Here is a 25,563-nt window from a genome sequence, read left to right on the forward strand (position 1 = left end):
CATGGTTCTGGAGGGATGGGGTCTATCAGAGTGGGGAAGTCATAACCTTGCAGTAGGAGCAGGAAGCTGGCTGATCACATTTCTACGGAACTATTTATTATATAGGGTAGATGGTCATTTTTTATGCCATGTTGCCTTTTATGCAGAAGGCATGATTTAAAGAACAAGTATCAAGGCCCCAGAGAAACTCCAGGCAGCACTTGCCACGTCTGTAATGCGGATCATGGAATCTTGAGTAAGAATCGTTAAAGATGATGAAGGAGAGTGAGTGATTCCTTCTTTGAAGTGGAATGTTTATTTAGCCCAGATACACAGGGATATCTAATCCCAGGAATGTGTGCTGCCCTAATTCTATTCATATCCCATGACTCAGTACCCAAGGGGGGGAAAAAGTGGGCTTCTCACACAAATGCATCCCAGGTACTATTGAATGAGCTTATCAGAAATGAAGAGTTACGGAAATGTGGGCGTGCTCTTGAGGCTGATTCCTTTGTCTTACTTATTGCCAGTTTTTTTTTTTCCTGTATGAAAGACAGAATGGGGAAACAGGAAGGTTTGCTGATGTAACTTCCCCTTCAGCAATCCCACTCACAGTCGGTCTGATTCCAAAAGAGCCACACTGTGGTCTGGTTAGTGTAGACCAAGAGCCTTCTTTGGCTTACCACTTGGGGGAAAATAGATCTTTGTAATAAGCCTTAATCTCAAAGCAGTTAAATGTGTGGAGGATGAGCTGGACATTCAGGAAACACACCCTTGAGCCATTTCTGATGTGATTGCCAAACTTTCCACCCTGGCCACCGAGCAGATCAAAGCTGTGCTCCTGTGATTTAATAAAGGAGAAAGGCACAAACGTTTCTATTTAAATGGAGCCTTCTAGAATGTTTGCTGGAAACTATGATGCATTCCAGTTCTGGATCCTTTCACATCTCAGAGTGACAGGTCGCCTTGAGGGTGAAGTGATCATTACGGCCCTGTGGGGAAGTGTGCCGTCCGGGTGTTATCGAGTCTGATACAGAGCTCATCCGTAGCGTGGCAGCGAACTTGGTTTCTGAGGGTATATATTTTGCCCACACTGAGCGCCAAGCACTCGCACTATGCACATATTACTCGGAGTTTAACCACACAACAGATCTGGGACTATTAATTGTCTTTTTTTTTCACAGATAAAGAAACTGTCCCTCTACCACACAGTAAGGGTCAGGCCTGGAATTTGTGCTTATAAAATATGTCCTAGGAAGGAGTGATGGAAAAACGGCACCTGAGACCAAAGGAGTCGCCCGCAGTGAAGTCTAGGAAAAGAGTTCCCTTGATTGAGGAATAGAAGATCACAGGTAGAAAACCTATGAACATGGGTTAGAGCAACAGCTAAAGTCGCCCTGTCAATTCCCCACATCCTGTGGCAGTGAGAAGAAGGTGCTGAGAACCTTCTGCCCACTGCCCTCCCCATATTTCCATCCACCTCAGGACAGTGGAGCAAAAGTGGGTCAGAGGTGCTGTTGCTTTTGCTGTGGTGGTTTCCAAGAAACAGTGCAGTCTCACTGCTGTCTGTGGTTGTTTTGCTAGCCCCCTCAGCCCCTCCCATCTGATGCTTTGGTTGCTCAAGACACACATATATGTATATTACTCTCTCTCTCTCCTCTGTGTGTGTGTGTGTGTATGTGTGTGTGTGAGGGCATGCACACGCCATGCCATGCCACATTGCACATGTAGAGGTCATAGGACAACTTTGTGGAGTCCGCTGTCTCCTTCCACCTCGACTCACAGGGTGGACGCCTACATCAGGGAATCCCGTGAGTCGTCTCACTGACTCTCTATATTCTTATTTGGCATTTCTTTTCACCATCCTCCTTTTAAAAATGTTCATATCCGTTCATTTATTTTATGTGTAGAGTGCTTTTTTTTCCCTGTGTGTATGTGCGCCATGTGTAAAACGTAAATGCTGGACCTCTTAAAAAAATCTTTCTTTTCCTTTTTTTTTAATGGAATCTGCTAGTATCACAGACAGAACCAAGTTGTACTACAACCCAAAGAGATGTTCGTTGGGGTGTGTACATTTATAAGTTTGTGTTTTCTGAAGATTTAACCCAAAGGCCTTGAGCGCGCTAGACAAGTGCTCTACCACTGAGCGGTGTCATCGGCCGTTTCGAACTTTCAGTTTGAGAAAGGGTCTCCCTAACTCATCCCTGAGCTTGGTATATAGCCCAGGTGGGTCTTGGGCTTGTGATCCTCTTGTGTCAGTCACCCAAGGTGCTGGGGTTACAGTCGAAAACACGGTCTTACAAGAGACAACGTTTGGATCTCATGAGGCGGGAGGCCCGTGTAACCAAGACAGCAGGAAAACCCCACCAGAGTTAAAATGTAGATAAAACCCATTTGTAAGGGGGCAGCAAAGGTTAAACCTGGGAAGATGGTGCTAAGGTCAAATCTGAAAAGTAAGGTGAGGATGAAATTAAGATTCAAAGCGAATGGAGTATGAAGAGAAAGACAGAGGATGAGTTGTAACAAGTTGGAATTGAATGGGAAAGTGTTGAAGTCCTGGTCTTTGATGGTGATAGTTCACAGCAACCTTTCAGGAGTGAGTTTCTGTTTAGCATTGTATTAAATATGTTAACAAAATGCTCTCTCAGCCTGGACTCTTGGGGAAGGGCCTACGCCCTGTCCTGGATGAAATGACAGACTCTGGAGATCCCCCATGGAGGGTCTTACCCTCCCTGAGGATCAGAGTGGGGATTGGGAGGGGGCTGGAGGGCCTGGTGGGGGGGCGTGGAGGAGGGAGGGAGAGGGAGCTGGAATTGACATGTGAAGCAAGCTTGTTTCTAATTTAAATGAAAAAATAGTAAAAGAAAAGTATGTTATCAAAAGACTCCTCACTGGGACTTCTTATGGGTGAAAGCTTGGGCCTTTTGTTGCTGATTTGACCTTGGATATGTGTCAGAATAGAAGATGAAACATCTTGATGATGATTTTTTTTTGGAGAGATATATAGTAATTTAACTAAGAATGTTCCCCATAGATTCATATATTTCAGTATTTAGTCACCAAGGAATGTAACTGTTTGAAAGGATTAGAAGGATTAGGAGGTGTGTGGCCTTGTTAGAGTAGGTGTGGCCTTGTTGGAGGAAGTGTGTCACTGGGTAGACTTTGAGGTGTCAAAAGCCTGTGCTAGATGCTGTCTTGCTCTCTCTCCCTGCTGTCTGTGGATCAGGATGTAGTTCTCAGTTACTTCTCCAGTGCCGTGCCTGCTGCCATGCCCCCCACCAAGAGGATAATGACCTTTGAAACTGTAAGCAAGCCCTCAATTGAATGATTTATTTTATAAAATTTGCCTTGGTTATGGTGTCTTTTCGCAGCAATAGAACAGTGAGTAGCCACAGTCATATGTGCATAAGTCAGAAAGTGTGAAGTCATGAGCTCAGAATTAATCTTATAAAAACCTTTATGCTTCATTCTCTCATCTCTGGAAATAAAGTAGAAGAGGTCATTTCCTATTCCCGAGTGAGGCGTTACCAACATGCAGAGCACTGACATGTTGGTAACACTTGTCCTCAAATGCCAGATGGAAAAACGAATTTATTTCAATTATTCTCCTCTGATCTACAAGCAATTCAGTTCATTTCAAGCAGAGAAATATTATTCAATAAAAGAAGGATGTGGTAGCTCCGAACGTCAACGTGGCCAGCTTTCCACACGCAGATGTAATGTCCTTAGTGCTGCCCCAGTGGACTAAGTCAGAATGAAGTTTTACTGTGCTAAAGGAAAGTCTGGCTCCTGGGGAATGTCTGCAGTTCACTTCTGAGCCATGGATCCCAGTTCAAAGCTGAAGCAACCCAGTCAGGTTCAGCACTGACTCGTCCAGCTGTCTATCCTATGGACAACTGCAGAGGGCAACGGAGGAGAAGGTGCATCCCAGAAAAATGATTTGAGTTGAAAATTTCTATTGTTTACTGGAGGGCACAGTGGTAGGCAGCTGTAATTTTAGGTTGCTGGGCCAGAAATGGAGAGGAGTTTGGCTATATCGATCTGCACAAGGCAAATAGATGCACAGGCTCTAGCTGTGTTATTTTTGCAAACTACGGAAGTTTTACTATAAACCTTTTAAAAGGCATTGTGATTATTCTTGGTTGCTCCGTTGCAGCAGTGACCTAAGCTATGGAAAGCCCCCGCTTTAGGGTGATTGGTCCCAGCTGTAGATAAAGAGTGAGACCAGGTTGAGATGCCACGGAAAATAGTTCTGGATAGGAGTCTTCTTTGAATACTTCTTTTTGAGGGAACTGAACGGTAAATTTCAAAGTTTTCCTGAAACCTTCTTGTGTAGACATACACCGGCGTGCTCTCTGTGGATGCCAAATACTCTCTCCTGACTGTGTCCTTACAAATGTCCTTAAAAATGAGATTGTGTCCTTACAAATTTCAGGATAACAATAAAAGTGAAAAAAGTAAGACCTCGTTTACTTTGAAATCTTCAGGCATCAGCCACGCAGTCCTGTTTGCTATCAATGTTACAGCAACAGCTACTATGATTTGTGAGGGCAGCATGGATGCCGTTAAACACTGCTGTATTCATAAAAATGATGGAGGAATGCTGAACATTTCATTCCACAGAGAGGACAGTGTAAGAAGGCGTTCAAGTATGGCTTTTCATTTCGTTCCCTTCAGTCTTGAGAAGAAAGAAGAGGCACAGGCTAAATGGGAGGGCTCAGGTGAAATGATAGCATTGGGGCCGCAGGGATACTGGAGGGCAGGAAGGGAGAGAAGTGGACCTACTTGTTGGCACGGAGATGTTCCAAAGGGATACCTATGCTTTCTCTCTCTATTTCTGCTCTCTTAGTTGTGACATGTAAATAATATAAAAGTAACAATATAAGGCAGTGTGATAAAAGTCTTTTTTTTTTGAGGCAGGGTTTCTCTTGTGGCTTTGGAGGCTGTCCTGGAACTAGCTCTTGTAGACCAGGCTGGTCTCCAACTCACAGAGATCCGCTCGCCTCTGCCTCCCTAGTGCTGGGATTAAAGGCGTGGGCCACCAATGCCTGGCATGTGATGAATGCCTTTTAAAGAGTTGCATTTGATGTCAGTCACCATTCTCTGTCCTAGAGAGAACAGAGTGGAATTATCCCCACTCTAAGAGAGGTGGCCTAGAAAGTGTGGCATCACGGAGTGTCACAGATGAACACCCAGGACATATTAGGGGAGAAAAGCATTAGCATTTCCCTAATAGAGGTGTGTGCTGTAGAGGAAATGTCCTGGGGTGCTAGGCTGTGCCACTTCCAATGCGGAAATATTAAGCTACACAAAATAGGGGTGTCCTGTGATATTTTACTGAGGGAGAAATCACTTATGTCAGAAGCCAAGAAAGCCAAGAACCAAAGGTCCACACACTGCTCTCTGGGACCCAACAGGAACCCAAAGAGAGAGCATCTCCTTCCTCCCAGGCCTTTTAACCTCCATACATTCTACATACCTGTGACCACACCCAAACGGGCGTGGTCAGCGCTATCCTTACTTAAGATCTCTCCCTAAACCCTTTGGGAAGCATTCTTAGACAATGTGTGATCAGGCACAGATGTCTCTGCTTTCTTCCTGATTGCAGCCAGGAGAGTTAGGTGGTCATCCAGTCAGAAAAGCCCCATCCCTGAGGAGCCAAGGCGGTGGATGAGACATGGGGAAATGTGACCAGGCACCCACGCAAGACCCCCACCTGCTGTGGTGCGCCTGTGGTCAGGTATTGAGGTGATAAAAGACACTGCCCTGTCCTTCTGTCCTAGAGGCTGCCCTGGCTCCGTACTCACTAAAAAGCTGCTTTGAAATGCCATCGGTCCCTCAGTCTGGACGCCCAGAGAAGTTTTATTAAGTAAACATTCCCGTCTTTTCCTTTTCTCCGGAGAAGCTGCGGACGGACCGTGCCTTGCTAATTAGTGCACATCCTTGTCTGAAGCAAAGCCTAATAGTGTTGCAGCCATTAAAAGACCGCCAAGTGAGAAAGTGAAGACGGTGATGGAGCAGCTGGAATCCGACTCCATTATTTTAGAGACGTTGGGTGAGGATTGCTTTTAAATATCAGTCCATAGAGCCTTGGTTTCGTCGGGAATATGGTGGACCCTCAGGCGCTACACGAGTCACACGTTTCTTTCTTCCTTTGCCCTTTTCCTTCCTCCTTCCCTCTTTCTCTTCCGTTTTATTGCCTGTATTTCCCCTTCCCTTGCCCTCTGGTCTTCTCTTCCCTCTAACTCCATGTCTGTCTCTGTCTCCGTATCCGTCTCTGTCTCTGCGTCCTCCTTTATCTCCATGTGTACTGGTCCCCATGCTGTCTCCACGTTTAGTTTTATCTCTACCTCCATGCGTATCTCCGTTTCTCTCCCTCTGACAGGCACTTTGCCACTGGAACACACTTGAATCCTAACCCTTTCCCCATTTCAGATTCCTCCAAATGGCATGCGAGAACTGTCAAAATTTATCCTCAATTTTATTTTTTACAGTTGATCTGTTTCTACTCTTGACCCCATCTGTATTTAGACACATTCTGTTTGCATTAACATGATTTTACTTTCAACCTCTGCCTCAACCGGACTTTATTATTACAGGAAATCCTTGTCCAGGAAGATGAAGTGGAAAAAGAAAAAAGAAAAGACTTTTATTTCAGAGCCTTCTAAATTTTTATGTGAAAAATCAATTTGTTCTCATTAAATGCATGTCTTCTTCACAGAACAATAGATCACCCCACTGGGTTCGTGAAAGGATCGTTTGCTCTTTTAAGACTCTTCAAGTGCCTGCCCTCACTGTGCCCATTAACCCCATACTGCTAAACCATGAGCTTCTTTCAGAATCAAGCACATCAGTTGGGTGAGCGGTGTGGCAGGTCTTAAACATGCCCCCAAACTTTGAAATGCTGCTTCCTGAAAGGACGCAGAAGAAACACATCAGAACATTAGAAACACAACAGAACATTTGCAAGTAGTTTTTGGACATGACCCTAAGACCACAGGAAACAAAGACAAAAATAGAAAAAAATTAACTTTCATCAAATTACAAAGTGTCTGTGGTTATGGGAACCAACAGGCTGAGGAGACAAACCCTAAAAGAACTAGAGAAGGTATTTGCAACACACTCGTCTGCTGAGGGCTTGTGTATGGCATCCATAAGAACACTAAGAACTCAACATCAGTAACAGCAACAGCAGTGACAACAGTCTGATGGAGAGCAGGCAGTAGGTCTAAACAGACATTTCTCAAAAGTAAACACTCATGTGGCCAGCAGACATCTGAAAACAAAGCTGCGGATCTCTGGTTATCAGAGAAATGGAAATCAGAACCACCAGTGACCTGTTACTACAGCCTAGTAGGAATGGCTTTTTATTTATTTTTTAGAAAGACTGAAGATGGTTCTGCTAAGGCGTGTAGTAGGGATGGTAAGTGGATCAGGCACCCTGGAAAGTAGCATAGAAGTTCATGATCCAGAAACCTCCCACTCTTGGATGTAAATCTGAAGAAAATGAAATCAGGGCACTGAGACATTTACACCCCTTTGTTTATTTATATATAGAAACTTCAGCCTCTCCCAGGCATGAGACCCCTTATTGGTTGCCCAATGCAGAGTGGTCGGCCTTGAAAACCATTACACAGCACCAAAACACGGACTTAGCAGGCTATATTTATAGATTTTGTGTACACACGTATAAACATGCTTGTGTGTAACAATAATAACCAAAGAAAAAGAGGCTGTTAACTTGAGGGTGGGGACAGGGGGTCAAAGAGGGTAGCGGGGTGGGACTTGCAGGGAGGAAAGGGGAAGCAGAACGATTCTATTTTAATTTTAAAACATACTTTAAAAAAGAAGTGGAAACAATGGGAGAGTAAGCGACGGATGAGTAAAGACGCTACACAGCCAGACAAAGAAAGGGATCCTATCATACGTGAAGATGCGGTTGGACCACAAAGCATCATGCTAAGTGAAATAAGCCAGGCACAGAAAGACAAACATTAAGTGATCTCACTCACACGTGTAATCTAAAAATGTTGATTTTTTTTTTAAAGAAGTTTAGAGTTGAGCAGTGGTTACTGGAGGGTGGGGAGAGCTGGGAGAGGGCAGGATGGGCAACGGCTGGCCAGTGGGTTCCAGGCTGCGGTTGAGTAGCAACGGGAAGCCCTGTTGTGTGTCTGTGTAGCAGGTAGCTGCAGACAGCAGGAATGCGCTGTCTGAATATTTTCGCAAAACCAGGAGAAAAGGATTTTAAGTGTTTCCTTCTTAGCTAACAAAGCAATGATAAATACTTGAAGGGATAGGCAACGGAGGGATAGACATACTCAACCAGGTTTAAATATTTCTGATGTGTGTAGTGTGGAATTTGCATGTATGTATAGAGATTAACTTAAGTGATTTTCTTTTTTTCAGAGTGAGAAGGCAAACACTGAGAAGGACTGCACGCATTTTCACAGGAACTTACCTTTGTCCCAATGTTATCTTTAAGAAATCTTTAGAAACGTTGGCATCTGAAGTAGAACCCGAGCTAGCATAGTAGGGGCTCTGTAGATGCGTCCAACCAGTCAGGAGATTCCTTCTCAACTTGCCTCAAGCAAGATGATCATCAGGCCTCTGTCTTCTTCGGGAGGGGCTGTGCACTCTCCAGCATTGATCTGGATATAAACATCCATTTCATGGTCTGAGACAAAGGCAAGACTCTGGTTTGTCCTTAGCAGGAATGGCAGAAGGACCAAGTTTAAAAGGGTTGTGAAGCCACTGCCCTTTGTGACAGCTGTTCAATGCTTGCTCTAACAGTGTTATGCTCCCTCAAACACTGTGCACTTCTTCTGAATAGCTACAGTCACTCCAATTCTGAGGCTGCCCCATGAAAGTGTCAAACAGCTGTTGACAAGGACTGAATGAACGGCTGTTTGCAGCACTCAAGTGTTTCCTAGGTGGTACTATCCCGAGACACCAATGAGGGTGCTAAAGAGAAACACTAGGGAAAACCACAAGAGTACTTAGGCAACAGGAAGCTAGACTGACATGTCCAGAACTTCTTTGCAGGAGTGGAAGGTGCATGCCCTGTGACTCAGTTTCCAACCACCATGGATCGTTAGAGCTATAATTTTTCTAGTGTGTTTAATACTCAACAGTGGGCCCAGCTGTCTTCATCCTTCCTTTGTTATTTACAAATAAAAAGCAAAATCCCAGCTGGGCGGTGGTGGCACACACCTTTAATCCCAGCACTTGAGAGGCAGGCGGGTCTCTGTGAGTTTGAGGCCAGCCTGGTCTACAAAGCTACACAGAGAAACTCTGTTTTGAAAAACCAAAACCAAAACAACAACAAAAAAGCAAAATCCCTTTTATTACAGTGTAAGCTTGTTATCCCTCTACATCCTAACAGCAATAGGCCCAATGTGTTCTTTGTGTCAAGTCCCAGCGATCTGATTCCTGTGTGGTTTATGTCAGTCATATTCTCTAGGAGCATGGTAGTAATCACGAAATTGATTGTAATTTCTGTTTTAATATGGGTGACTCTTGTAAGCTCTAGACAATCCTGTGAGGTTGCATCAGGTCCATCTTACAGAGATGATAGTGTCCAATGAGAAGACACGACTTTCCGTGGGTCACACAGTAGTAAATCACAGAACCGGAACCAGAACCCAGAACTCCTGTCTCCCAGAAACACTCCCCTTGTTCTACAATGCCCAGATCCCCACTAATATATTTAAAAATAATTACAGAAGAGATGCTACAGACTCTTCAGATAGAATCTGACCAATGTTCATCTTGAGGAAAGTGAACTAATCTGGCATTAATTTTAATTGTGTCCTCCATCTGAGAGCAGCAACCATGAAAACAGAAATTAAAAGACAGAGCTCAAGATGGATTTTCTTGTCTTTGTCCCAACCTCGGAAGTCTCAGGAAGCCTATATGCAAGTCTTCCTCTGGAGGGTGGCTTTGATTTTCTTGTGTGAAAAGACAAAACTTAGGACATGTTCTTCATCACAATGGGCTCTGACTCAGGCCTTTCTTGGTGGGTGTCTCCACACTTTGCAAACAGACTGTCTGGGCAGAAATGCGCTCACACGTGACACAACAGACAATAACAGAAATCCACAGTTTCCAAGGACAAATGCGCATAAGGTATGATACAGGATACTTGCTTTGCACGTAACTTAAAAATTGCTTGTCTCTATCCCATACACTCACATTATGTGTGTGAACACAGGCTCCGTGCGCTTAGGGGACTTATCCTAGTTTGTGCAGTGGTTACTCTCCCGAGTCTGAACTTGCACGCAGGTCTGTGTGAGTCTGGAGTTTTGTTCTTGCTGCTCTGTTGTTATGTCTTTGAGCCTTAGGGGGAGAAAGAGATGAGGGTCCCGTGGAGAGGAGGGAGATGAAGGAATAGAAAGACAGAGCTTGGTAGGAGAAGAGTTTAGGCCTGTGGCCATCACTTGAAGAGAGGCAGACATGGTTCTGATCCAGAGATGCCACCTGACTTTACATCACTCACCTGCTGAGCCTTAGCACAGTTTTCTCGACGGGTTCCGTGAGTCCCAGAGACCTCCGAGGTAGTGTGGTGTTCACACTCTTGACATGTACGTATTCTTGGACGTCTCACATGCCCGCGTGTCCAAAACTGAAGCCGTGGCTTTTACTCCCAGAGCACTTATTCCTAGACATTCAGATGAACACAAATCGAGAAATGAAATAGTTGAGTGGGAAATGGAAACTGAGTGTCACTGCTGTGCCCACTGGGAGTCCAGACCGCCAGAGTCTTCCCACGCTGGTATGATTTCCCTTCACACGCAAAGCATAGCAGGGAGGAACGTGAAGACTCCGTCTCCTCTATTCAAAAGCGAAAGGAAAGATAACCATCCTCTGTGCCCTCATTTTGCTGGCCAGAGTAATGGCTGTGCTGTATTTCGGGAAGCCACATGCTCAGAAGGGAGGAGGTTTGGGAATATCTGTGCTTTCCTGTCTCCATCTGTCATCCTCCTCCTGAGTCCTCCCCTAACCCTGACCCTGAAGTCTAAGAGTCCTCCCCTACCCTGACCCTGAAGTCTAAGAGTCCTCCCCTACCCTGACCCTGAAGTCTAAGAGTCCTTCCCTAACCCTGACCCTGAAGCTTGTGAGACCTCCCCTAACCCCTCACGGGGTTTCGGCCTGGTGTTCCCTTCTGTGGCCTTCCTCTCATTCTCCTGGGATGTTCCATTATCATTTTTGCCATGGGAGCTACGACTTCCCAATTCCACAGACTGTTTCTCAATTGATTCAGTCAGTTTAGCTCCCAATCGTTAAAGGAAAAGGTTTAGCATTCAGAAAACTGCTTTCTTCTTTTCTTCTTCTTCTTCTTCTTTCTTCTTCTTCTTCTTCTTCTTCTTCTTCTTCTTCTTCTTCTTCTTCTTCTTCTTCTTCTTCTTCTTCTTCTTCTTCTTCTCCTCCTCCTCCTCCTCCTCCTCCTCCTCCTCCTCCTCCTCCTCCTCCTCCTCCTCCTCCTCCTCCTCCTCTTCTTCTTCTTCTTCTTCTTCTTCTTCTTCTTCTTCTTCTTCTTCTTTCTCATCCTCCTCCTCCTCCTCCTCTTCAAAACTGGCTCTCAAGACCACTGCTCTAAATGTGCCACATCATGGTCTAATTTAAACACAAACCAGAGCAACGCGTCCTTTGTTCTAAGGGGTAGGAACTGTACTTTCCCTGTAGGAAATAAACATTACTGTTTTAATGTGTGAGAGGTTACAGGTCGGTGCTCAGGAGGGACTGGGAAGACACCAGATGGTTTCATTAACAATGTTACGGCCACGGAACCTGCTTCTCTCCCAAGATTCCTCAGGCCAGGGGAGAAATGAGAAGGGTGTCACCCAACGCCGTTTGAGTTAAAAATACTATTCGAGTGAAATGTGTGTGGGGGGCAAAAAGAATGTTACCTACCAGAGTACATTGGTAAATCAGATGAAACAACCAGGAAGATGTGCACCTTCACAACTTAGTCTAGGCTTGTCTCAGGGAATAAGAGACCAAGGAAGTGAGTGTCTTCTGCCGGCCAGCGGGCAAGTAACTGCTGAAAAGACCGTGAGATGCAGGGAAGCCGGGCTGAGAGGCATTGAGACCTCAGGGCATGGAGGTCCTGTGGGACCTGGATAGAATTGCTGAGATGGGTTTGATCCAGCATGGGGATGTGTGCTGGGTCCCCAAGGGGGCTGGGGGGGGCTGGAGGACGACAAACCAGGAAGCACATTGTTTAAGGGTATTCACCCAGAGAGAGGCACTTTCTGCGATGAGTTGGCAGGCTGCAGGGCTGGGTGGGGGATCATTTCCCAGAGAACCAGCCACAGGCAAGGTTGCATGGTGTGTGTGGCTGTGGGTGGAGGGTGGTGAGGACCCCCCACAGGAGCGGCCAAGTCCTCCAGGGTGGTTGAAGTAGAGGATTGGGGTCTGGCAGATTTGGGACCGAGAGGAAATGCAGAGAGAACTGGAATTCCCCTATAACGAGGTCCAACCAGAGGCCATCAAGATACTGTGTACCCGGAATTGCCCCCAGGACTGGGAGACTTCAGCAAGCCAAGGTCATACATGGAGGTTTTAATTGCTCTATCCCAGCAAACATCTCTCTCCTTGGACAATTTAGAGGAACGAGGAGGGTTCCCGTGAGAGGGAAATTCTGCAAAAGCCGTCTAAGAAATGTTGAGTTCCAAACCTGGAGCAAACGGCTGAGGTGCCTATTTAAAACATCAACGTGGACCTGGCTGCCGGGTTCTCACAAGGTTTCCTCACTCCCTGCCTGTTGCAGAGCACGGCTGGCTGGCTGACATACCCCACACTCCACCCTGAACTCTCCAGCCCAGGGGCTGGGCTGACCATTCCCCGGAGGGTCTTCCCAATATAATCCAGACATTTTCGTCCCTTTGGCCTCCTGGCTGCTGCACCTTGTTCCCCTCTCTCTTGTCTCCTCCCCATCTCCCCACAGGGCCCAGCTCAGCCTCACATGTTCCTTCCCTTTGGATTCTCCCAGATGTCCCTGCCCTCTGGCTGTGCTCTCCCACATACTTGCTATACCTGGGAGCAGCCATGTCCTTTCCTCTTCCTTCCTTCCTTCCTTCCTTCCTTCCTTCCTTCCTTCCTTCCTTCCTTCCTTCCTTCCTTCCTTCCTTCCTTCCTCCCTCCCTCCCTCCCTCCCTCCCTCCCTCCCTCTCTCTCTCTCTCTCTCTCTCATGAGGCAACAACTCTGTGTTCACCGGAGTCAGGAGAAAATGTCCTAGGATTTATCAACGACGAGTGTTGATAAACGAAAGTGTTATAATTGTGACGGTATGGGTCTGGAAGCAGACTTCTGAGGGTCCGCGAGAGCGTGTTTCGGGCCGAAGAGGGATAGCGCTGTCCTAAATGTGAGAGGCACGGGTCCCATGGAGTGGAATCCCGACGCTGAATGAAAAGGAATAGCCAAGCAGACCATCGCTGTGTGTGTCCCTCTCTGCTTCCATTTCTGCAGGCGCGGTGTGGCCAGCTGTATCTCACTGACGTGGGCAGCCGCGCCTTGCCCACAGTGATAGGCTCGCCTAAACCAAGCCAACCCCGCCTCCCTTAAACTGCTTTTTGTCAGGTATCTTATCATCACAGCCGTGAGGACAGCACAGAGCACACACATACCTCGCTGGGAAACGAGGCCATTGGCGCCACAAACCCGACAGTGTGGCTCACAGGCCTTTCCAGCCAGCGGGTTTGCACGAGGAGAGTGGAAAGGTTTGGAGCTGCAAACTAGAGAAGCCCCCCCGACACTGTAAAACGGCTTAATAGGCCACTCTCTGGGGGTTTGGAAGGCTGCGGTGCTTAAACAACAAACAAACACAACCAACAACAGAAACAAAACAAAACCCACAGATAGCAGATGAGGCTTGGCTCATGAGGTTTCAGAGGGGACTATAAGGACTTTACCAAAAACTAGCTAAAGGCTGTTCTACTCGTGTTATGTGTGACAGAGAGCTTTGCTATGTTCTGCCCATGTTTTCGTTGTTTTGTTTTGTTTGTTTTCTGCCCATGTTTCGAGAACTTGAGTAACGGGATAATTTGTTTGTGGGGGGATTTCAAGACAGGATAGCATTCATGCTATGGCGTGGTTACCACCCACTGCTATCCAAGTCTGTGGCGGCGGTAGAAAATAATACTAAGAGGAGAAACAGCAACAACAACAACGAAGGAAAATGGGCAGCTTGATGAAGAAAGAGCAAAAGCTACCTTAAAAATACAGACAAAGCAGGCAATAATTGCTAAACAGTTTGGCATCATTAAAGAGCACCCTCTTGCTTTGCGCGCCCGAGATGAAGGATTGTTTGGGGGGGGGTTAGACTCTACCCACCAAAGGTGCCAGTTTGTGTGAATTTATCCTGAGAATCTAATGCCCCTGGAAATCAACTACCTAGAGTGAGCCTGCCTGGAGGCCAGTGCAGATGTGCTTCAAGGGGTCCAGCTTCCATATCGAAGTGGCAGCGACTGGGGGGGAGGAGGAGTGCGTGAAAGGGCGTAGGAGTGAGAGGCTTGCTCCAAGGTTCCAGAGAGCTGCTGCTGAGACCTGGAAACAGGTGGAAGTGTCAGATTTCCAGCAAGGGGGCGGGGGGGGGGGGGAAGGAGGATGAGGCAGGCGTCCCAAGACCTTTGGAGCTTGAGTAGTTTTCCATCGTGAGTCCAAGACAAGTCTACCTTCTCATCTGACATTGAGACACATCACTAAGTCGTAACACTCCACTGCTGGCCCTTTAAGTCGCTGTTTTTTTTTTAATTTCATAATTCAAAGTGCATTTGGCACACATCTAAAATTGGTTGACCTCAAAAATTCACATCAAGAATAACTACTCTGCCTGCATTTGTAGCATGTTGATATGTGAATGTGTGTCTTTACTTCCACGGGCATAGACATGCCATTCTTAGTTTTTGAAAGTGTTTACTGAGCAATACCACGAGAATGTCTGGAAATTTAAAATGATTTGACTAAAAAGCATTCCTTTTCACTTCTGAAATGCTCCACTTTGGAAACAACTTCCTGGTCAAACCTATGTAATTTCTTCTATGTCTTCCTGCAAAACCAGTTTTTATAAAAAAAGATTTATTAATCTATTATGTATAGTGTTCTGCCTGCATGACAAAAGAGGGCACCAGATCTCATCATAGACGGTTGTGAGCCACCATGTGGTTGCTGGGAATTGAACTCAGGACCTCTGGAAGAGCTGCCAGTGCTCTTAACCTCTGAGACATCTCTCCAGCCCCCATAAGACAGTTTTCAATCTGCTCATCTCACAACTGATTCTCCATGCCTTTGCTCACAAAAGTCCCCAATATGCCAATTCTGTATCACCCTTACTTCCTGTTCACAGGGTTAGCTTCCAATTATCTTCCAGGATAGTCTGAATGAGCATGTATGTGCATACATGTGTCCTGAAAGCCAGATCTTACAAGTGTCAACTAGAGTTACATAGTCAGTGGTATGAATTAAGCGAAAACTCAATTCCAAAACCGTGTTCTCCAGACACTGTTGAATTATAGTCTTCTGCGTAGGTGGTTGCATCCCAACTACAGTTTGACTAATTGGTAACTATACTACCCCTCATTTATTTGAACCCCTAGAGGCTGTGTAGTGCTACTGTATGTATACTGAGTAGCCATCTCTGAACACAAAAAGGCAGATAACTATGTGGACGTAGGAATGAGTGAATGGAGATAAAGGAAGAAAATACGATTTAACTTTCCTCTAGTTCTTCATTAATCTCTTAGCTATTTCTCCCAAAATAAAAAGAGAGGGAAATGGATTTTGCCCCCAGTTTTGCATTAGGGAGATTTCCTCCACCCACACTTTCCTATTTCTGGTTTCCCAAAGGAATGGGCACCAGTGAGGGCTTTGTGCACTGACTGAGCTTCTTGGAGTCATACAGTGTAGTGGCTGTCTCTCCTTCCCCTCAGGATGCAGTCAGATTCTCGGCTGTCACTCAAGTGTATTTTCTCTGCTCACTTTTGATACTAGAAAGTAGGAGGATGGTACTTGTGGTTTGCATTACAATGGGGAATAATAATAATAATAATAATAATAATAATAATATAAACCCAAAGCTTCTCTCCGACAACACACACCTCAACTCAGGAAAACCCAGAGTTCAGGTCTGTCTGCAGCATGTGACAGGAATTGACTGTGATTTGAACCTGAGGATAACAGTCATGTATGTCGGGAACAACACAGTGGAGTGTTTGTTGTTCCTCGGGGGCTTTACTGTATCACGTGTTGCTAGCACCTGGTCATTTTTGCTCGTGAAGCTCAGGAAAAAAACGAAGAGCTCATCCCATGAGAAACATAGGATGGTGGTGGAGGAGGGTCTCACATATATCCGTCCTTCTGTTAGTTGCATAAAAGGTCCTCATTTATGAAGATTTTGGGGCCATCAATGCCAGTCTTTGTGGAGAGGAATCTGTGTGCCTAATGAAGGGGGAAACCCAAACTTCCTCAAACCAAAGGAGAGAGTCTACTATCCATCAAGAGGACGGTGAACTCACTAGACCGATCGCATGGGGGTCTCTGGAGTCCAGCATGTAGGCCCTGACGTTAATACTCCTCCTAGTGGGGGTTTCAGAGAAAAAAAATCAAAGTGTCTAACACAAATCCCATTTCCATAGCCTGTGTGTGTTACTTCTGAGTCGCCACCAAAATGCCCAGTGGGAAGAAACCATGCACGGTCTGTTTTGGCTCAGTTTCTGAGGGGTGTCAGTTCATCGTGGTGGAGAAGGCAGGGCGGAGTTGTCTCTAGCCACAGCAGTAGAAAGTGAGAGGCAGGGGATTGAGAAGCAGAGGGATGGCTGGCATGGAGCCCAATGGCCCATTCACTTACTTCCAGTCAATGCCCATCGCTTAGAAGCTCCACAGTGTTAGAGAGAGCACCATGATCTGAGACCACAAGCCCAAGCCCCTGTACTACATCCCATAGTCAAACCATCACTAATTCTTTTTTAATTAAAGAAGAATTAGATTTAAAAATTTTTAATTATTGTTAATTATGTGTATGTCTGTGTGTGTGCACATGATTTTTAAAAAAATGTGTGTGTGTATACCTGCATGTCTGTATATGCAACAAGTGCATGCAGTTCCTACAGAGGCCAGCAGAGGGTGTCAGATCCACTGGACCTGGAGTTCCAGGTGGTTGTGAGTTGCTTGACACAGGTGCCAAGAACCAAATTCTGGACCTATGTCTCCAGCCCTGCCTCTTCAACTGTTTTATTATGTATGAGTGCTTTGCTTGCCTTTGTGTAAGTTCACCTCCTGGGTACCTGGCGCCAGTGGAGGCCGGAGGAGGGCGCCAGAGCCCCTGGAACTGAAGTTACAGACAGTTGTGAGCCACCATATAGGTACCGGGCCTGAACTTGGGTCCTCCGGAAGAGAAGCCAGTGCTCTTAATTGCTGAGCCATCTCCCCAGCCCCTATAAGCCTACCGATCTTTTATTAAAGCTGTTGACGAGGGTGGAAATGAATTCTAGTTCATAAATCTCTGGTGGAAGGGAAGGAGCTTGAAGCTGGTCAGAAAAGTAGCTTCCTACTCCTTTATGGCTGTATCTATCCTGATGTGTTCAATCTAGAATGAAGAGTTTCTGCATGGTGACTTTTGTCTTTTAGTTATATCATTATTCTGAACTGTTGTCTTTCTGGTTTGATTGGTCTGAATTTGAGATCTGGATGGTTCTAACATGACAGTGTCAAAACCCAGCAATGTCAGCCAGTTTTCCAAAGAGCGGTTTGTTACATAAAAATTTGAAATTTGGTGATTATAGTTTTCAAAGTACATTATGAAAGTAGTTCATTGTTATTGTTTTTCAAGACTAAAAGTCATAAAATGTGTATTTATTCACAACCAAATGCTCATCCATCTGATGCAGCTGGTCAGATTTGCAAAAGTGGGGTGCTAATGACTGACCTTAGACACTTTAGGCTAGATCCTAACTCGAGAGAGGAAGGGTAAAAGAGCAGAAGGATGTTAAATCCACAAGACAAAGGATGAGGCAGAGAGCAATAGCCTAGGAGAAAGTCTGCATTCCCTAGGGCATACTGCCAAGGTATTTAAAAACAAAGAAGCATGTGCCAGATAGACATTTTCTGTGGAAACAAAGAAGTCTCCCTAATGCTTCTCATGGGTGGATGGCCAAACTGACTCTCTGTAGGGATGGACCAGTTTGAGTTGACTGTGAGGTGAAACTTTGGGTACTGTCTCCACACATGGACATCTAGCACACTTGCAAGCAGGAGAGAAAGACTGAACGGTGACTTCCACAAACTGAGTGCTGCTCACATCAACTAGGAGGACAGCGACCTCCACTAACTGCAGGGCTGTCTTGCTTCTACTTCTAGAGGGAAGCTTTGCCACGTGGGGAGGGGTTTAGGAACATCGGTAGAGAAGACACGGTAATGAAGATCTCAAAGGCTCTTGCCTATCATGGGCTGGAAAGTCATTGTGACACCATAGCTTTCTCTTCCACTGGGGTCCTTGGCTAGCCGTGGTGAGCTCTGGGAAGACGGTGTTGATGAGCGCCCTTCAGCGAGGCTGCTCTTAAGAAAATGAGTGTTCTCATCACTCGGATGCTAGGCAAGAACACGGGTGACACAGAGGAGTGGCCATGCTGACAACATTATTCTCTTTTGAGTTGGTTAATCTACAGTTAAGGGCTTAACATCCGGAATAATCATCCTGTTGGGATAAAACCTGGCAATTTGAAACTAATAAGCTGTGCGGAGAGATGGGTGAAAGCGTCTCTCCGCAATGGATGACCAAAGCTCCTTGGACTGGTACTTTGCAGTATTGACTGCTGGCAAAGGTCTTCTCACCATGTGCCTAAAGGAACTCTTTGGTGATATATTATTTATGATCTAATAGATCCACTGGAGATCAAAATGCAAAGCTAGCCACAGCCATAGAGCCAGGCAGTGGTGGTGCACACCTTTAACCCCAGGACTCGGGAGACAGGGGCAGATGGATCTCTGTGAGTCCATGGTCACACTCAGCTACATGAAATCGATCCAGTCTAAAACAGAAACGGAGCTCACACAAAGGTGGTCTCAGCACTTGGGATCACACACCTTTAATCCCAGCACTAGGGAGGTGGAGATAGGAGTGATATGGCTGGGTGGAGAGAGGAATGTAAGGCAGGAAGTGACAGGAACTCAAAGGATTGCAGCCTGAGGCTTGGTGGAGTCAGCATTGTACTCTGAGGATTCGTGGAGACAGGATCACCCATTATGGTCTGGGGCAGAGCTAAGAGCCAACTGACTTGGTTGCTTTGCCTCTCTGATCTTCGGCTTGAAATCTGAACCCCAATATCTGTCTCTGGGTTATTATTATTTGTGCTACAGAGCTCTTCCTGTAAATGCTGCTCTTCTGCTTGCTGCCCAAGTGCTGCCTTTTGGGGTAAAGACTAGTCTTTCTCCTGCATAAGAAGCAACATGAATTGATATACCCTCCATAGCTTGCAGCGGGGTTACATCCTGACACACCCAACTAGGGCACCCAACCTGCTGAGCCTTAGCCTAGCAACAGGGTCCACCAAGAGTGCTTCCTGGCTGTTTACTTCACCGTCACCGGTGGCTCTCTGCCATTGCTCAGCACTGACAAAGTGCTGCCCTTTATACCCTCGGCTGTGGAAAAACAAATCAAAATTTAAATTCCAAAGTACACTTTCTACTGATTGCATATTACCTTTGGGCCCTTGTGAAGTTAAGAAGTTGTAGGCCAAGCTAATGTCAGTAATTTGATCTGCCGCTCTCCCCACGGTTCCAGAACTTTCTTGTGTGGTCTTGTTCTTTGTTCCCACAATTCAATGTCTATCCCCTAATCTATCTGTCTGACTATTAAATCAGACAAGTTTGGGAATTAGATTATTTTTAAGAGCACTCTTTAGAGTTAGCTGTCCCCGGACACTAATTCATAATTTAATATAACAATAAAGACACTGAGTGATCACCCGTCTCTTCGTACTGGGAAACTTATCCCAGGCATCTGTTTTCTAAGAAAGCCCTGTTACGGGTGGAAGAGGAGTAACATGACTAAAGGATTCTAGATCCAGATATCAAACCACAGGATCTCTCCGGTTGTTGCACGCTAGCCGTGGTAGACAGTCAGAGAGAGACGGAGGGCGTGGGCTGGAGGCTGTATACCATATGCACAAATTTCCCACCAACCCGCTTACTCTGATGAGACCATCTGAGGCTCATATTTAACACCAGCTACCCAAGTTTTTGAAAAAGGAATTCTCTCTCTCTCTCTCTCTCTCTCTCTCTCTCTCTCTCTCTCTCTCTCTCTCATTTGTATGTTCATGCGGTCTTATCTAAAATAAACAAATTTGTCCGTGTTACTCGCTGATATAGGTAATAAAGGGGCACAGAGGATACCTAGGAGGAAGCACTGGTCTAAGTATGGAAGGAGACAGGACCTCAAAGGGGGCTTCTGGGGATAAGCACAGTCCTGGATACGTTCTGAAACCTGAGTCATCAGTGACTCTAGGGAACCGAGACTGTCAGAGTGTGCGTGTAGTGAGAAAGCGAAGCAGCCGGGACTCGGAGCCGAGGAAGAGCCCACCGTTCACATTGCTGGAAGTGCTCCCTGTGGCTGGAGCCTAGAGGCAGAGTAGGAAGAGGAGATACAGACTGCGGACAGCCCACTTGACAGGGTTCTTCTGAACAACAGACAGGCCGGAAGCATAGACGGGTTTTTAATCCGATTGTACAGGAGGGTCTCATCTTTTTTATTTTCCTCCCCCCACTCAAAGACTGATGTATTTGTGTGTGCCCGAGTAAATCCGTGTGCCGCAGAGACTGCAAGAGAACGTTGGGTCTTCTGGAACTGGAGTTACCGTGAGCCGCTTGATGAAGGTGCTGGGAACCCAATCTGGGTCCTCTGCAGGGTCTTGCACCAAATACGCTGCTTAGCCCCTGAGCCGTCTCTCCAGCCCCTCTCTTCCTTTCACAAGATAGACGTGACATATGTTACAGAAATTGTTTGGATAGATCGAATTTCCATATGTTTGCTCAGTGGGGAGTTTGGAAACAGCTGAGTGAACACCAGCAAAAAAACGCTCGATTCACGAATGAAACTCTGGGTCCAAGGAACTGAGGGCACAGTGGGTGTCATGGGGTTCTCTAGTTTTGTCCAGGAAAATACTGTCGGTGTTTCTCCTCTGTTGGGTCTTCACAGGCTCCCCCGCGTACCTACAGGAGGTATTCTTGGATGGGGGGGGGAGCAACTCTGCATCTCTCTGATGATTGTCTCTTCTAGTTGCAGGTCAATCAAGCTCACTGTGGCCAAGGCATGAAAGAATTTGTCAGCACGATTGATGGAGAGGCTGGGGTGGTGGACACTGGGCATTGGGAGCCATCTCTCTGCAGACAGCAGTGTTTCTCGAGTGCTGTTTCTTTGAAGAAGAAGGAGACAGTCGTTGGCTTCTCTGATACATTTAGCTTCACTGTGCTGAAGCAGAACTCCAACAAGCTTCACTGAGAAGGGTGCATGGGACAACCTGGTAAGGAAGCAGAGATGGGGAGTCGGGGAAGTGAGGGTACAGAGGCCAGCAGAACCAACAGGGAGCGACTCTGGCTCAGTCACCAGAGGACTAGACCCACACCAACCATTCCCCTTAGCACCCTTGTGATGACCAAGGGAAGACTCGCCATTAGTCATGAGGCCAGATCTCTTCCTTCCTCCTCCTACCCTCTGCCTCCTATGCCTTTCTGAGCTGGTTTTAGAGTCATACACCATTTGCCTGGCTGGGTGCAAGAGTACAAGCCTTCCTGTTTGCCACTCCTCCAACACTGTTCTTGGAGCACATGTATGTCTTTTATCGTTGTTTGAGACAAACCTCGGTGTTACTTCGGTTGACTTTAAGCCTTGATTCTCCTGCCTCATCTTCCCAAGTGATGAGACTGCAGGTGCCCCCCCCTCCATGCTTGGCACACAGGCAACGAACTCTTCAGGGTTTAGTTAAATTGATATAGGTACTGTTTATCACAAATCATCACCACCCATGCTTACCCCTCCCCTTCGCATTTGTGTGTGTGTGTGTGTGTGTGTGTGCGTCTGTGTTGAGAACTCAAAACCAGCCGTCTTAACTGCAACAACAAAAAAAGCAAGTAAGCCATACAACTGACTACTCATCACACTGTAAATCAGATCCCCAGGACCAGCTAGTCTTGTATGTGGAAGTTTGTGGCTATGATAAGCATCTCCCCACCCCCACCCTAGTCCTTGGTAGCCTCCAGACAACTCCACTCTACTGCCCTGAAGGTGGCATGTTTAGACTCCACAGATGAGTGGCATCACACGGCATTCATCTTCCTGTATCTGGCTTTTCTCACTCGGTCTTTTTGCCGATGCCACCCTCTGCCTACACCCCACCCCTGCTTCTTGTATTTACAGCCTCCGCAGCTCTGTTCTTGGTAGTTTTCCCAAGGCAAGAAGGTGTAATGATGACAGGGAAGTAAGGACAGCTGATGAGGAACGCTTGCGTTAAGGAATACGAACATTGGTGAGCTTTACACACCTACCTCCCTTCTGTGTGTCTGGGTACTTGGCTTCTCCCCCTGCAAAGTACAGCCCTGCAAGGGTGAGGTCATCTCCCATACTTTAAAGATGAAACGGACATGTATTGTTGCTCCAGGACATTGTATCTAACAATTAGAGAAATTAAAAAATCTGAATTTTGTTTCTAAAGTTTCTCTTTCCTTGTCCACTGACTGCTATATTACATTAAATGCAGATACCTGGGACCAACGCCTAGTTCAGAGAAGAGGCCTGAAGATGGGTATTGTTGGCAAATCCTGATCCTAATGATATGTAAGTTTGAGAAACGCCTACAAAACAACGCGGGGCATCCTCAGCCCACCCTGGCATAACCTGACTGACTGTGATTTCCCCAGCCTCTCCTTCAAGCTGCCAGGTCCAGTGGAATCTTCCAGCAATAGCAGGCCACACCGACTTCGCCTGGAAACAATGGGCATTTCACACCTCCATCTACCTTTGCTGAATGCCTGCTCCGTGTGAGTGCTGCTCCAGGCTCCTGTAATGCAGAAATAGTAAACTGCACAAAATAGGGATGTCCTATGACAATTTATTGAAAGAGAAATCACTTACTTGAAAAGCCAAAAAAGCTGAGAACCAAAGGTCCACATGCTGCTCTCCGAGTCAGTGCCCGGCGGGTGTCGGTGGCACACGCCTTTAATCCCAGCAGAGGCAGAGGCAGGCGGATCTCTGGGAGTTAGAGGACAGCCTGGTCTACAGAGCGAGTTCCAGTACAGCCTCCAAAACAATACAGAGAAACCCTGTCTCGAAAAACCAAAAAACCAAAAAACAAACAAAAACCCCCAAAATCCAAAGAGCAAGAGTCTCCTCTCCCTAGCTTTATTTATACCCATACATTCTCTATGTCTCTATGTACCCATGAACACACCCACACAGGACTGGTTAGCGCTAGGGTTACATAAAATCTCTCTCTACACTCCTGTCTCCAGCATTCTTGCTATTGTGAGTGTCCTGTCAGTCCTTCCGTCCTCCCTCCCACCCCCCCACCCCCGCAGCTGTGGCTATCACTCCCTCACTCCCTCCCTCCCATTTCCCTGAAACCTAGTCTCACTTGAAATAGACGCTTGCTCCAACAGTCACACTGTGTGCTTTATTAATCACATCGGTCCACAGAGGTCCTTCTAGGTGCAACGGAGACGGAGCAATTATACAGCAAAGCTAAGCGTTTCTTATTGAAGATGTAGGGCAAGGAGAAGTTGTGGGTGCTGGTTGTGGAAGACTCCCTTTCACACTCTCCACAGCCCTAGTCCAGGGCCGAAGAGTCTGTTACTATAAATGTGTTTGCTATTGTTATTTGAAGTCAGCATGCTGAGTTCCAACAGGAGGCTCACCCACCACATTCTACCTGTGGTGGGGTGTTTGGTGAATAAGTTAATCGCTCAATGCTCCAACGGCTTTTTTTTTTCATTTTTGCAAACAGAGACATTGATAGTCACTCTCCCGGAGAGTTGCAGTCCTAACTAAACAAGCTAGTATGACCCCACACTGTGAACAGTGCTGGTCACGTGGCAAGGGTTTTTTTTTTTGTAAGGTTTATCTGATTTCACAATTTCTCCTGACACTCTTCAAAGAGAAGCTACAGGAAATAGAAAAAGTGGAGAAGCCAGAAATAACAGGAACGGTGTTGAGCCTCACCACAACGTGGGAAGGGTTCCTTCCTTCTCTTTTATTCACGTTTGTGTCATTCTTGTGCTTATACTACCTGGAAGACATGGTGTCGCTCGACCCACAAGCTGGCTGCATTCGCTGCATTTTATGTGTGATGTGCCAAGCAGTCAGCCTGCCCGCAAGCAACGGGCAGTTTTTTCATTGCCGATGGAATTCTGGGAGCTGGAAGGTAATAACTGCAGGCAACACAGCCATGGTGCTATTGAGGTGTTGCTTATAATGCAATGGGAAATGACAGGATGAGAAAGGACCACTTGGTTATTTGCTAATACCCCAAAGAGAAAATTTTAGTGTCTTACTCCTAGGAACCAGGAAAAAACAAAAACAACAAAAACCCAAAGGTGCTGAGAAAGTGACGTTGATGCTAACACCAACGCTAGCACAGAAATTGATCAGGTAGAGAGGTGGGGCTGCTATTGGGTCAGAGCAGTGGAAAGCTGTTGTGGTGTCTGCCTCCTTCCACACTCTTCATGTGGCTACTCGTTAACAGTGAGTCATTTGTAGAAACTTAACAAGGCCAGCCCATATAGGGCTTCAGGCTTCCTTTCTCAGGTTTTTCTGACGTAGAAAAGCACCAATGAGATGATCATCTAAAGCCTTCCAGGTTCTAATGGGCTTCACTCGCAGGAACACTGTATTTGGACAGGACGCTTCGTATTCTGCTGCTCGTTTCACGACAGAACGTCTGTTGAGCAGGGATTGCGGCTTGCGCGGTGATACCGCTTCGTGGAGGGAAGTTCCAGGACAAGAAAGAGATTCACCATTGTCCAATAAGCATCACATCACCCGAAGGGAAAGTTCTAGTTTCTGGGGTGTGCTAGTGTGGACGATGGCACTGAGAACTTCGTGATTTTTGTATCACTAGGAACATAATAATTCATTAATTCACTTACAACTAAATATTGGTAATATTTCCTCATTGTAAGAATCGAAACTCGGACGTTTTCAGTACTTGGAAAGTGAGGGAGGAAATGAGTTTCAACACCTCAGGACAAGACTTTTACTGTTTCCTCATTGCTGAGTTACCTCTTAACCAGCATCAAGTCCTCTGACCAAAGCAACCCGTTTTCTCAGCTCCACTCCTGTGTGGCTGATACAGAGTGCATCCCTTCCCTGGACTCTTTCCTTTTGAGGAAAAAAAATCACCCACATCTTTTTTTTAATTTATTTAAAACAATCTTTTTTATTTTACATACCAATCCCAGTTCCCCCCTCCTTCCCTTCCTACCACTCCCCCTGCCTCCCCCCCCCCCCCCGACTCTACCCCCATCCACTCCTCAGAGAAGGCGAGGCCTCCTATGGGAGTCAACAAAGTCTGTCACATCATTTGGGGCAGAGTCTAGGCCCT

The 25,563-nt window shown here is 46.3% G+C and overlaps 2 long non-coding RNA genes across 3 annotated transcripts; both read left to right on the top strand.

The window, feature by feature from the left end:
• The first annotated feature begins 924 nt into the window (after window positions 1-924).
• LOC121142163 lies at window positions 925-9,169 on the top strand. Of its 2 annotated transcripts, none has more exons than XR_005879136.1 (4): window positions 925-1,054; window positions 1,164-1,331; window positions 5,763-6,034; window positions 8,386-9,169. It is a non-coding gene; the product is annotated as an uncharacterized LOC121142163 (long non-coding RNA). The 2 variants fall into 2 exon arrangements; XR_005879135.1 differs by lacking the exon at window positions 8,386-9,169 and adding an exon at window positions 6,579-6,744.
• An 847-nt stretch (window positions 9,170-10,016) lies between these two features.
• Window positions 10,017-23,387, top strand: LOC121142164. The gene is made up of 5 exons (XR_005879137.1): window positions 10,017-10,104; window positions 21,249-21,492; window positions 22,386-22,494; window positions 22,726-22,802; window positions 22,886-23,387. It is a non-coding gene; the product is annotated as an uncharacterized LOC121142164 (long non-coding RNA).
• The last annotated feature ends 2,176 nt before the right edge of the window (window positions 23,388-25,563 follow it).

The sequence above is a fragment of the Mesocricetus auratus genome, unplaced genomic scaffold (assembly GCF_017639785.1).
Source record: "Mesocricetus auratus isolate SY011 unplaced genomic scaffold, BCM_Maur_2.0 Super-Scaffold_100009, whole genome shotgun sequence".
Classification (NCBI taxonomy): Eukaryota; Metazoa; Chordata; class Mammalia; order Rodentia; family Cricetidae; genus Mesocricetus; species Mesocricetus auratus.